This window comes from Asterias amurensis, chromosome 14 (genome assembly GCF_032118995.1).
Source record: "Asterias amurensis chromosome 14, ASM3211899v1".
Lineage (NCBI taxonomy): Eukaryota > Metazoa > Echinodermata > Asteroidea > Forcipulatida > Asteriidae > Asterias > Asterias amurensis.
Window position 1 is genome coordinate 74,923 of NC_092661.1, and position 13,795 is coordinate 88,717.

General features: G+C 35.8%; 2 long non-coding RNA genes across 2 annotated transcripts; both read right to left on the bottom strand.

Annotated features, from left to right (window-relative positions):
* Window positions 1–1,704: 1,704 nt before the first annotated feature.
* LOC139947506 (uncharacterized) lies at window positions 1,705–4,987 on the bottom strand. Its single transcript, XR_011787356.1, has 5 exons — window positions 4,860–4,987; window positions 4,071–4,287; window positions 3,270–3,486; window positions 2,481–2,697; window positions 1,705–1,898 (listed from the first exon to the last, which is right to left on the bottom strand). It is a non-coding gene; the product is annotated as an uncharacterized lncRNA (long non-coding RNA).
* Window positions 4,988–7,116: 2,129 nt separating this feature from the next.
* Window positions 7,117–12,283, bottom strand: LOC139947494 (uncharacterized). The gene is made up of 4 exons (XR_011787355.1): window positions 11,689–12,283; window positions 10,373–10,486; window positions 8,375–8,494; window positions 7,117–7,251 (listed from the first exon to the last, which is right to left on the bottom strand). It is a non-coding gene; the product is annotated as an uncharacterized lncRNA (long non-coding RNA).
* Window positions 12,284–13,795: the final 1,512 nt, after the last annotated feature.

Sequence of the window (13,795 nt, forward strand, 5' to 3'; positions counted from 1 at the left end):
CTCTTTGTCACTGAAATTTTGCCCTTCAGTTTTCAGAGTTAAAAATTAAAAACCAAAAAGTGTGGAGTTTGTTTTTCAAAACTTATAAATCACCTTATATGAAGTGGCGCATTTTTCAATGAATAAACACAGTCAAAAAATCGGCCTCCTCATCAGTAAGACATCTCTGTGGCATCAGGTCGTCATCGTTGTCGTCGCCGCCGGTGGTGATTTCATCTCCTTGTTCCAGTGAGCTCTTGTCTTGAGCCTTCTAAGTGTAGACCGATCCGAAGATGTCGATTCTCTTCAGGAGTACTCAATCTCTTGATGCCTGTAAATATAAAAAATAGATAAAAAAATTACTTTTACATAAAAAATGAACCCACGACCCTCACCATCCCGGGGTCGATTTCACAAATGGTTAGAAAGATGAAATAAAACAGTGAAAGTTTCGGCAAAATAGATAATGGGTTCTATTTGCTTAGAAAACAGAAAGAAGCAAACCCTGTCGCAGTAGCCGAGGTATAGAATTCGATACATCAACAAATTATGTTTGCTTTTTCCCCAAACGTTTAAAAAAACATTGGCCAAGGGTTTCCATACGGACACGAACCCTTTTTCACTGATTTTTGCTCCTCTGTTTTCACAGGTAAAATATAAAACCTCTGAAATAAAAGGAACCTATTTGTATATCAAAATATTTGGAAGGGTTTACGTTATTTTTCAAAACTTAAATGTCAACTTTCAATTTGAAGTGGCACAATTTTCAATCAAACACAAGTAAAAAATCGGCCAGGGGTTTCCTTACGGGTGGCGAACCCTTTGTCACTGAATTTTTGCTCTTCTGTTTTTAGAGTTAAAAATATAAAACCAAATAGTTGGGGGGCCGGTTTTCAAAACTTATAAATCACCTTATATGAAGTGGCGCATTTTTCAATGAATAAACACAGACAAAAAATCGGCCTCCTCATCAGTAAGACATCTCTGTGGCATCAGGTCGTCATCGTTGTCATCGTCGCCGATGGTGATTTCATCTCCTTGTTCCAGTGAGCTCTTGTCTTGAGACTTCTAAGTATAGACCGATCCGAAGATGTCGATTCTCTTCAACAGTATTCAATCTCTTGATGTCTGTAAATAAAAAAATAAATAAATAAAAAATTACTCTTACATAAAAAATGAACCTTTGACCCTAACCATCTTGGGGTCGATTTCACAAATGGTTAGAAAAATGAAATAAAACAGTGAAAGTTTCAGCAAAATAGGTTAATTGGTTCTACTTGCTGAGAAAACAGAAAGAAGCAAAACCCTGTCGCAGTAGCGATGAATCCATCCGAGGTACATCAACAAACTATGTATGCTTTTTTCCCCAAACATGTAAAAATAATTGGCCAGGGATTTCCTTACAGACTGTCACTAATATTTTCTCTCTGTTTTCACGGGTAAAATATAAAACCTCTGAAATCAAAGAAACCAATTTGTATATCAAAATATTTGGAGGGGTTTACGTTATTTTTCAAAACTTAAATGTCAACTTTCAACTTGAAGTGGTCCAATTTTCAATCAAACACAGTTAAAAAATCGGCCAGGGGTTTCCTTACGGGTGGCGAACCCTTTGTTACTGAATTTTTGCTCCTCTGTTTTTATAGTTAAAAATATAAAAACAAATAGTTGGGGGGCTTGTTTTTCAAAACTTATAAATCACCTTATATGAAGTGGCGCATTTTTCAATGAATAAACATAGTCAAAAAATCGGCCTCCTCATCAGTAAGACATCTCTGTGGTATCAGGTCGTCATCGATGTCGCCGCTGCCGGTGGTGATTTCATCTCCTTGTTCCAGTGGGATCTTGTCTTAAGACTTCTAAGTGTAGACCGATCCGAAGATGTCGATTCTCTTCAGGAGTACTCAATCTCTTGATGCCTGTAAATATAAAAAATAGATAAAAAAATTATTTTTACATAAAAAATTAACCTTTGACCCTAACCATCCTGGGGTCGATTTCACACATGGTTAGAAAGATGAAATAAAACAGTGAAAGTTTCAGCAAAATAGGTTAATTGGTTCTACTTGCTGAGAAAACAGAAAGAAACAAACCCTGTCGCAGTTGTGGAGGTATAGAATTCAATACATCAACAAATTTTGTTTGCTTTTTCCCCAAACGTTTAAAAAAAACATTGGCCAAGGGTTTCCATACGGACACAAACCCTTTGTCACTGATTTTTGCTCCTGTTTTCACAAGTAAAATATAAAACCTCTGAAATAAAAGGAACTTATTTGTATATCAAAATATTTGGAAGGGTTTACGTTATTTTTCAAAACTTAAATGTCAACTTTTAATTTGAAGTTTTGCAATTTTCAATCAAACACATTTAAAAAAATCGGCCAGGGGTTTCCTTACGGGTGGCGAACCCTTTGTCACTGAATTTTTGCTCTTCTGTTTTTAGAGTTAAAAATATAAAACCAAATAGTTGGGGGGCTTGTTTTTCAAAACTTATAAATCACCTTATATGAAGTGGCGCATTTTTCAATGAATAAACATAGTCAAAAAATCGGCCTCCTCATCAGTAAGACATCTCTGTGGTATCAGGTCGTCATCGATGTCGCCGCTGCCGGTGGTGATTTCATCTCCTTGTTCCAGTGGGCTCTTGTCTTAAGACTTCTAAGTGTAGACCGATCCGAAGATGTCGATTCTCTTCAGGAGTATTCAATCTCTTGATGCCTGTAAACATAAAAAATAGATAAAAAAATAACTTTTACTTAAAATATGAACCTTTGACCCTAACCATCCTGGGGTCGATTTCACACATGGTTAGAAAAATGAAATAAAACAATGAAAGTTTCAGCAAAATAGGTTAATTGGTTCTACTTGCTGAGAAAACAGAAAGAAGCAAAACCCTGTCACAGTAGCGATGAATCCATCCGAGGTACATCAACAAACTATGTATGCTTTTTTCCCCAAACATGTAAAAATAATTGGCCAGGGATTTCCTTACAGACTGTCACTAATATTTTCTCTCTGTTTTCACGGGTAAAATATAAAACCTCTGAAATCAAAGAAACCAATTTGTATATCAAAATATTTGGAGGGGTTTACGTTATTTTTCAAAACTTAAATGTCAACTTTCAACTTGAAGTGGTCCAATTTTCAATCAAACACAGTTAAAAAATCGGCCAGGGGTTTCCTTACGGGTGGCGAACCCTTTGTTACTGTATTTTTGCTCCTCTGTTTTTATAGTTAAAAATATAAAAACAAATAGTTGGGGGGCTTGTTTTTCAAAACTTATAAATCACCTTATATGAAGTGGCGCATTTTCTAATGAATAAACATAGTCAAAAAATCGGCCTCCTCATCAGTAAGACATCTCTGTGGTATCAGGTCGTCATCGATGTCGCCGCTGCCGGTGGTGATTTCATCTCCTTGTTCCAGTGGGATCTTGTCTTAAGACTTCTAAGTGTAGACCGATCCGAAGATGTCGATTCTCTTCAGGAGTACTCAATCTCTTGATGCCTGTAAATATAAAAAATAGATAAAAAAATTACTTTTACATACAAAATTAACCTTTGACCCTAACCATCCTGGGGTCGATTTCACACATGGTTAGAAAGATGAAATAAAACAGTGAAAGTTTCAGCAAAATAGGTTAATTGGTTCTACTTGCTGAGAAAACAGAAAGAAGCAAACCCTGTCGCAGTTGTGGAGGTATAGAATTCGATACATCAACAAATTTTGTTTGCTTTTTCCCCAAACGTTTAAAAAAAACATTGGCCAAGGGTTTCCATACGGACACAAACCCTTTGTCACTGATTTTTGCTCCTCTGTTTTCACAAGTAAAATATAAAACCTCTGAAATAAAAGGAACTTATTTGTATATCAAAATATTTGGAAGGGTTTACGTTATTTTTCAAAACTTAAATGTCAACTTTTAATTTGAAGTTTTGCAATTTTCAATCAAACACATTTAAAAAAATCGGCCAGGGGTTTCCTTACGGGTGGCGAACCCTTTGTCACTGAATTTTTGCTCTTCTGTTTTTAGAGTTAAAAATATAAAACCAAATAGTTGGGGGGCTTGTTTTTCAAAACTTATAAATCACCTTATATGAAGTGGCGCATTTTTCAATGAATAAACATAGTCAAAAAATCGGCCTCCTCATCAGTAAGACATCTCTGTGGTATCAGGTCGTCATCGATGTCGCCGCTGCCGGTGGTGATTTCATCTCCTTGTTCCAGTGGGCTCTTGTCTTAAGACTTCTAAGTGTAGACCGATCCGAAGATGTCGATTCTCTTCAGGAGTATTCAATCTCTTGATGCCTGTAAACATAAAAAATAGATAAAAAAATAACTTTTACTTAAAATATGAACCTTTGACCCTAACCATCCTGGGGTCGATTTCACACATGGTTAGAAAAATGAAATAAAACAATGAAAGTTTCAGCAAAATAGGTTAATTGGTTCTACTTGCTGAGAAAACAGAAAGAAGCAAAACCCTGTCACAGTAGCGATGAATCCATCCGAGGTACATCAACAAACTATGTATGCTTTTTTCCCCAAACATGTAAAAATAATTGGCCAGGGATTTCCTTACAGACTGTCACTAATATTTTCTCTCTGTTTTCACGGGTAAAATATAAAACCTCTGAAATCAAAGAAACCAATTTGTATATCAAAATATTTGGAGGGGTTTACGTTATTTTTCAAAACTTAAATGTCAACTTTCAACTTGAAGTGGTCCAATTTTCAATAAAACACAGTTAAAAAATCGGCCAGGGGTTTCCTTACGGGTGGCGAACCCTTTGTTACTGAATTTTTGCTCCTCTGTTTTTATAGTTAAAAATATAAAAACAAATAGTTGGGGGGCTTGTTTATCAAAACTTATAAATCACCTTATATGAAGTGGCGCATTTTCTAATGAATAAACATAGTCAAAAAATCGGCCTCCTCATCAGTAAGACATCTCTGTGGTATCAGGTCGTCATCGATGTCGCCGCTGCCGGTGGTGATTTCATCTCCTTGTTCCAGTGGGATCTTGTCTTAAGACTTCTAAGTGTAGACCGATCCGAAGATGTCGATTCTTTTCAGGAGTGCTCAATCTCTTGATGCCTGTAAATATAAAAAATAGATAAAAAAATTACTTTTACATAAAAAATTAACCTTTGACCCTAACCATCCTGGGGTCGATTTCACACATGGTTAGAAAGATGAAATAAAACAGTGAAAGTTTCAGCAAAATAGGTTAATTGGTTCTACTTGCTGAGAAAACAGAAAGAAGCAAACCCTGTCGCAGTTGTGGAGGTATAGAATTCGATACATCAACAAATTTTGTTTGCTTTTTCCCAAAACGTTTAAAAAAAACATTGGCCAAGGGTTTCCATACGGACACAAACCCTTTGTCACTGATTTTTGCTCCTCTGTTTTCACAAGTAAAATATAAAACCTCTGAAATAAAAGGAACTTATTTGTATATCAAAATATTTGGAAGGGTTTACGTTATTTTTCAAAACTTAAATGTCAACTTTTAATTTGAAGTTTTGCAATTTTCAATCAAACACATTTAAAAAAATCGGCCAGGGGTTTCCTTACGGGTGGCGAACCCTTTGTCACTGAATTTTTGCTCTTCTGTTTTTAGAGTTAAAAATATAAAACCAAATAGTTGGGGGGCTTGTTTTTCAAAACTTATAAATCACCTTATATGAAGTGGTGCATTTTTCAATGAATAAACATAGTCAAAAAATCGGCCTCCTCATCAGTAAGACATCTCTGTGGTATCAGGTCGTCATCGATGTCGCCGCTGCCGGTGGTGATTTCATCTCCTTGTTCCAGTGGGCTCTTGTCTTAAGACTTCTAAGTGTAGACCGATCCGAAGATGTCGATTCTCTTCAGGAGTACTCAATCTCTTGATGCCTGTAAATATAAAAAATAGATAAAAAAATAACTTTTACTTAAAAAATGAACCTTTGACCCTAACCATCCTGGGGTCGATTTCACACATGGTTAGACAAATGAAATAAAACAGTGAAAGTTTCAGCAAAATAGGTTAATTGGTTCTACTTGCTGAGAAAACAGAAAGAAGCAAAACCCTGTCACAGTAGCGATGAATCCATCCGAGGTACATCAACAAACTATGTATGCTTTTTTCCCCAAACATGTAAAAATAATTGGCCAGGGATTTCCTTACAGACTGTCACTAATATTTTCTCTCTGTTTTCACGGGTAAAATATAAAACCTCTGAAATCAAAGAAACCAATTTGTATATCAAAATATTTGGAGGGGTTTACGTTATTTTTCAAAACTTAAATGTCAACTTTCAACTTGAAGTGGTCCAATTTTCAATCAAACACAGTTAAAAAATCGGCCAGGGGTTTCCTTACGGGTGGCGAACCCTTTGTTACTGAATTTTTGCTCCTCTGTTTTTAGAGTTAAAAATATAAAAACAAATAGTTGGGGGGCTTGTTTTTCAAAACTTACAAATCACCTTATATGAAGTGGCGCATTTTTCAATGAATAAACATAGTCAAAAAATCGGCCTCCTCATCAGTAAGACATCTCTGTGGTATCAGGTCGTCATCGATGTCGCCGCTGCCGGTGGTGATTTCATCTCCTTGTTCCAGTGGGATCTTGTCTTAAGACTTCTAAGTGTAGACCGATCCGAAGATGTCGATTCTCTTCAGGAGTACTCAATCTCTTGATGCCTGTAAATATAAAAAATAGATAAAAAAATTATTTTTACATAAAAAATTAACCTTTGACCCTAACCATCCTGGGGTCGATTTCACACATGGTTAGAAAGATGAAATAAAACAGTGAAAGTTTCAGCAAAATAGGTTAATTGGTTCTACTTGCTGAGAAAACAGAAAGAAGCAAACCCTGTCGCAGTTGTGGAGGTACAGAATTCGATACATCAACAAATTTTGTTTGCTTTTTCCCAAAACGTTTAAAAAAAACATTGGCCAAGGGTTTCCATACGGACACAAACCCTTTGTTACTGAATTTTTGCTCCTCTGTTTTTAGAGTTAAAAATATAAGACCAAATATTTTGGGGCTTGTTTTCAAAACTTTTAAATCACCTTATATAAAGTGGTGCATTTTTCAATGAATAAACACAGCCAAAAAATTTGCCTCCTCATCAGTAAGACATCTCTCTGGCATCGGGTCGTCGTCGTCGACAGTGGTAATTTCATCTCCTTGTTCCAGTGACCTCTTGCCTTGAGTTCCTCTCAGTGTAGACTGATCTGAAGATATTGATTCTCTTCAGGAGTACTCAAACTTACTGATGCCTGTAAATAAATCAAAATTACTTTTACATTAAAAATGGACCTTTAAACCTAACCATCCTGGAGTCGATTTCACAAAGAGTTAGGACTGGTCCTAACTTAGGGCTAGTCCTAAGTTTGACGAGTAACTTGTCCTAACAACATAAGACCAGTCTTAACTCTTTGTAAAGTTCACCGCAGATCCTTCGCAAGATCCAATTGCATGTTTTGTTGGTTTCTGTTTTGCTGATGGATGCACTTGTAACCATATTGGGTTTTAATAATAACAATAATAAAAATTATAATAATAAACGTATTTATAACGCGCCTTTTCCAAAAGATACAAAGCGCCAAATATTTGTACTGCAAGGTGAGTGGGACGAAGATTTTGTAGTTATGAGACCTAATCCTTAGCACACCATGCAGCCAAAGCCAGGAACACCGGGGTGAACCCCTTCTCTTTTCCGATAAGTGCATGCACTGCGGTCTTTTACATGAGTTCTTCTACATGGGACCAACGGCTTCTTGTACAATCCGAAGGGCGAAGCAATGGTTAAGTGTCTTGCTTAAGAACATAAGTGTCATGGCTGGGGGTTCAAACCCACACTCTGCTGATCAGAAACACCAGAGTTTGAAATTGATGCTCTTTCAAAAAGTGCTCGGCCATGACACTTCTGACATTGATTTACACACATGTCATGTAACGGCGAAGTTCTGCTTTTACCAATCCGCATGTAGCACTGAAATCCTTCATTCAGTATTGAAATCCGTCATTCAGTGACGCTCGTGGCTCGTCAACAATGTTACCCCTGATCACTGGACCATATATTTCATTCATCAAACCAACACAGAAACTGCCTGTGCAGCCAAATATGTAGTGATAAATAAATCACAAGACTCATCTCTGCCCTCACAGGTACCTACTAACCCCTGCACAATCTATGAAAACAGTATGATAAACCTAAAAGGGTCTACAAGCCTAAAGCCCGGTTCATACTTTCTGCGAATGCGAAGCAAATTTTGTTGTAACGAACTCACAATGAATCACTCGCAACAATTCACAAAGAAAACAGGGCTGTGTCGCCAAAATTCATTTTGCATTTGCAGGAAGTATGAACCAGGCTTAATTAAGTAGTGATTAACTTACTTGCATGATGGGCAGAAACAGAAGACGGTTTGTCCTTCATCAGCTGTTTGCCTGGTGTGGAAATGAAGTCCATCATGACCAGTGCTGATCGTGACGGCACTTAGCACATGGCCTGTCAATCTGAAACCAGACCAGATAGAAAAATTAAGTTAAGAAGTGATGAAAAATAACCCAACATTGACAAAACAAATTTGTGATATAACAACCTAAAAGGTAGAGCCATAAGTTTTTTTTTTCAATGATTAATGAACAAAATATAGAAAGATGAAATAAAACTGTGAAAGTTTAGCAAAATAGGTCTACTGGTTCTACTTGCTGAGAAAACAGAGAGCAAAACCCTGTCATAGTAGCGATGAATCCATCCGAAGTAAAGATCTCGATACATCAACAAATTATATTTGCTTTTTCCCAACATTGAAAAAAAATTGGCCAGGGGTTTCCCTACGGGTGGCAAACCCTTTGTCACTGTTTTTTGCTCCTGTTTTCACAGGTAAAATACAAAACCTCTGAAATAAAACGAACCTATACGTACATCAAAATACTTGTGGAGTTGACGTTATTTTTCAAATTAGTTTGAAGTGGCGCAATTTTTAATCAAACACTGTTAAAAAATTGGCCAGGGGTTTCCTTACGGGTGGCGACCCCTTTGTTCTTCCATTTTCAGAATTAAAAATATAAAACCAAGTATTTTGGGGCACGTTTTCCAAAGCTTACTAAATGATAAATCACCTAATATGAATGGCCAATTTTCAACTAATAAACACAGTTAAAAAATTGGCCAGGGGTTTCCCTACAGGTGGCAAACCCATATCAGTGAATTTTGCTGACATGTCTTAAGAGTTAAATATCAAACCTCTGAAATAAAACAAATTTTTTTCTAACCAAATATTTGGGGGAGGGTAATTTTCAAAAAATTACAAAAAAATCGCCTTTTATAATGATTGGCCAGGGGTTTCCCTACGGGTGGCAAACCCATATCACTGAATTTTGCTTACATGTCTTAACAGTTAAATATAAAGCCTCTGAAATAAATCTAAACTATTTCTAACCAAATATTTGGGGAGGGTAATTTTCAAAATAACTACAAAAAAATCACCTTTTATAATGAAGTGGTACATTTTTCGATTCAACACAGTTAGAAAATTGGTCAGAGGTTTCCCTTTGGGTGGCGAACCCATTGTCACTCAATTTTGCTGTTTTCAGAGGGATAAAACCCCTGCAACTATGAGGGTTGGTATTTTTCAAAGTTTACCAAATGATAAACTACCTTTTGTGCAAAACAAAGTTTTGCATTTTACTTTCAAACAATTTCATAATTGACCAGAGGTTCCCCTACATGTGGCAAACCCTTTAACATGATTTGTTTTTGTTTCTTTCCTGAAATAAAATAAAAAATTTTGGAGGCAATATTCTTAAAAAGAAACCACATGAAATAAATCACCTAATAAATTTCATCTTTTGTGCATCTTTTTTGTCATAAACCGATTTCAAAAATGGCTTGTGGGTGGTGAACCCTTTTCACAGATTTTTAACGGTACATCTGTTTTTATTCATTCAGAGTTATATATAAATGATGAAACCTCTAAAAGAAAAAAAGAAAAACAAAATGTTTTGGAGGTTAGGCCGAGTAAAAAAAAGAAACTTGTTTAGGTCCGGTTTCTCAAAAAAAGGAAGGAGGAGGGGCTTTTTATTTTTTTAATTTTTTTCAAGATGGCTGCCAAACTTTTTAAAATGTCAAATATCCATTGTTTTTCTACTGTTGAAACACACAAAAATGAAACATTTTGGTCAAGACATTCAGACATTAATAATAATAATAAAAATAAAAATGTGCCGAAAAAATTTAAATAAAAAATAAAATAAAAAAGGAGGTGGCCTGTTAAAAGGAAGCGGGCGAAGATGCTAAACATGTTTCTTTTTTTACTTGGCTTGAACAGCAAGATATAAACCTAAACAATTTGGATATTTCCTAAGATAAAACTCCAGTGTTTCACTCACCAGTGATCCTAGGTGTTTCTGGCTGACGAACTCGTGGCTGCTTGTGACGACTTCCAACAGTCTTGCCAGAGTTGAGACGCAGGTATGAATGATAGACCACACCATGTAATGCAGCTGTAATGAGAAGGAAGGCAATAAGTGACTTTTCATTCATTCAAAAATATGCTGTCTGTGCTAATGATACTTGTTTTCTTTACAAAAAGGCTAGTTTTAATTAATTTACCTTTATAGCTAGATCTAAGCCTAGTTTTCATTGTTTTGCACCTCAAAATGTTAGAATATTGATAACATTTCCTTTGATAGGGTAAAACAAATAGTTTTATTGTGTTCTTTGATTAGTTTGTTTTGATTTGATTAAAAACCTAGCTTGCAGGAAAGGAAACATAAATTAATATAAATAAATAATACATAATAAAAAATTTAAAAATATTCGGTCACCACTGATACAAAGAATAAATTCACTGATAATATTAATAAACACAACTTTACACAAGTGTTACATTTTGTTGAAAATCTGTGCAAGGAATTTAATTTTAACTTTAAAAAAAAAATGTGTTGGTGATCAATTTGTAATCATGAGTGCCCGGCAACAGCGCAGCAGGTTGCAAAGCACAAACCATGCCTCATCAAGATTTGAAAATCTGTAACAATCATTTCCAAAAAAGACAAGTCAGACAGTCAATGGGGATAACTTTCTGTATGGTGCCATCACTTTTTTACTCATTTTTACAAATAGGGATATCTCATTGAGGTAAATTACACGAATCAGGTTTTTTTACCACAACTAAAAAAGATTTTGAATTTATTTATAAATAATTTTGTTATATAAATTATAATCACATGACCAAACAACGGCGGATGATCCACTAGGATGCACCAGGATGGAATCATTACAAAGGATGATATAAAAGGCAATCATTAATCCTACAGACAGGCCTAGTAGAAGTAGGACGATATAAAATGTAAATTACAAAATTAATATTGAAAACTTAGCTTACGGAAAAATACTTTTTTTTAATATTAAAAAAAAAATCATTTTTGTTTTGTTTTAAAACTGTAAAATTATTAGTGACAGGTCATTTACATCATCAGACTAAAAGTATTTCAGCTGAATTTGCATTAATGTATTTAATGTATTTAAACTTTAAAGTCTGAGTGTTGTTGCGATCATGCATCAGCCTCCTCCCCCACCGCCTCCTTGGCCACGTCCCGACCCCGCCTACCCCGTTTATAAATAACGCACAAGTCAAGGGGGCTATCACACACAAATTTACAAGCTCCGGTTTCCACAATAAATATATATATTCCAAACTTACTTTTTGCGTCTACTTTGTGAGGCAACTGAGGCAACTCTTGCATTTCTTAACTACCGTTCCTTCTTCAGGAACGGTAAAATGGAGCCAAATTGCGGGCAAAATTCTCTCGAAGAGGCAAATGACTCCTCTCCGCCCATGTGTTTGAGAAATTCTGATCCAGCATGCGTTTTTGAATGGGACTTATCAAGTCTGACTTCACCTATACATTCAGCAGTGAATTTGGTTTAGGGTATCTGACTAGGTACTAAAATATGAATCGCGCCCTCTGTTGTTGGCAGATTGTAGAGTCTCCCGCGCAAAGTTAATTGAGTTGGAAAATAATAGATCCACCTGCTGGGTGATTTTGATTAATTCTGGTTAAAGATACAAATCGCAACAGAATAAATAGTGAAATTAAGCAAACATTATCCACAATACGAACCACACCACGTCACTATCTAAGAGAGAAGTCCCTTCCAACTATTAAATAAAAATCGCTTTAAATTTTGTTTTAAATAATCCCTCGAACATTACACAAGTTTTCACTCACAAAGATGCCAAAAACAAAGAATAATGTTTTAATATGATCTTGTTTAACCAAGATCATGCTTGAAAAATAGTTTCAGCCCCCTGCTTTTTTTTAATGTTTAAATTGCCTTTTCAAATGCATTTTGTTATTTTTTAACCACAGGGCAATTAAGTTTTAAAACAAAAACAGGAGGGGCATAAAAAGTTATTTTAGTTAGTTGCTGCTGGGGGATTAGCGAATTGTTTTTGGTTTGAAGTTTCTAATTCTAGATTCACTTGCAGTTCTTGGATATTTTAACTGGCGTTTGGCGAGAGCAGACAAGTGAAGGAGACCGTTGCAAATACGCCTAAAATCAAGCAAAACGAATTTTATTTCGAGACCTCAAGTTAAGAATTTGAGGTCTTTAAATCAAGCATCTCAAAGCACACAACTATATGTGTTAAGGGTGTTTTTTTTCTTTCAACGACCAATTGAGCTCAAATTTTCACAGGTCTGTTATTTTATGCATTTAAAAATTATGTTGAGATACACCATGGAGCAATAAACTCCATGGATACACCAAGTAAGAAAACTAGTCTTTGACAATTATTACCTTTCATAGTGTCCAGTGTCTTTTACAGCTTTATACAAACTATTTCAAGTCACTAAACCCAAAATCAACAAACGTATTAACTTTCTCCAGACATAAAAACTTTCGAGAAAAATCCACACTTACCATGTGTTTTTTGCAGTTTAATTGTGACCTCCATCTGAAGACACTGGACGAGCAGACGACAGCAGGTTGTGTTTACTCCGCAGCTGAACACCGACCGCACGTGCGAAAAAAATTGGCACAGCGCCCTCAAAATGGTCAACAAAATCATAACCGATGCAGAAATCCCGAATTGGTACGAAGGCAGGAAGTGTCTCGTGAGAAAGTACGAAGTGACTCGTGAGAAGGTACGAAGCGTCTTGTAAGAGGGTACGAAGTACCTCGAAAAGGTACGAAGCGTCCTGACACCTACTTTTTCCAGTGACTGGCGGTCGACATCCCAAATTTCTATATATTTGCACTTGCAGAAATTTGGATTTTACACCTAACCAAACTTCAAAATTTCTACTAGCAGAAAATAAATTTTGGTTTGAACGTTGAATAGAACATCCCATCTTTCAACTCACGAACATTATTCGCACCGCTGCACTCATAAACATTCATTATTTGTATAATAATCCACTACAATATTGAATACAAAACTAATATCAAAAGGCGACATCTTAAAGGCAGATTGGTAATTGTCAAGACCAGTCTTCTCACTTTGTGTATCTCAACATTATAACAAACATGTGAAAATTTGAGCTCCAATTGGTCGTCGAAGTTGCGAGATAATAATGAAAGAAAACACACCCGTGGTCACAACACGAAGTTGTGTGCGTTTTAGATGGTTGACTTCGAGACATCCAAATTCTAAATCTGAGGTCTCGAAAACAAATTCGTGGAAGATAACTTTTTTCTCGAAAACTATTAGTCACTTCAGAGGTTTCTCACAATGTTTCATACAATCAACCTCTCCCCATTACTCGTCACCAAGTAAGGTTTTATGCTCAGCTAATAATTATTTT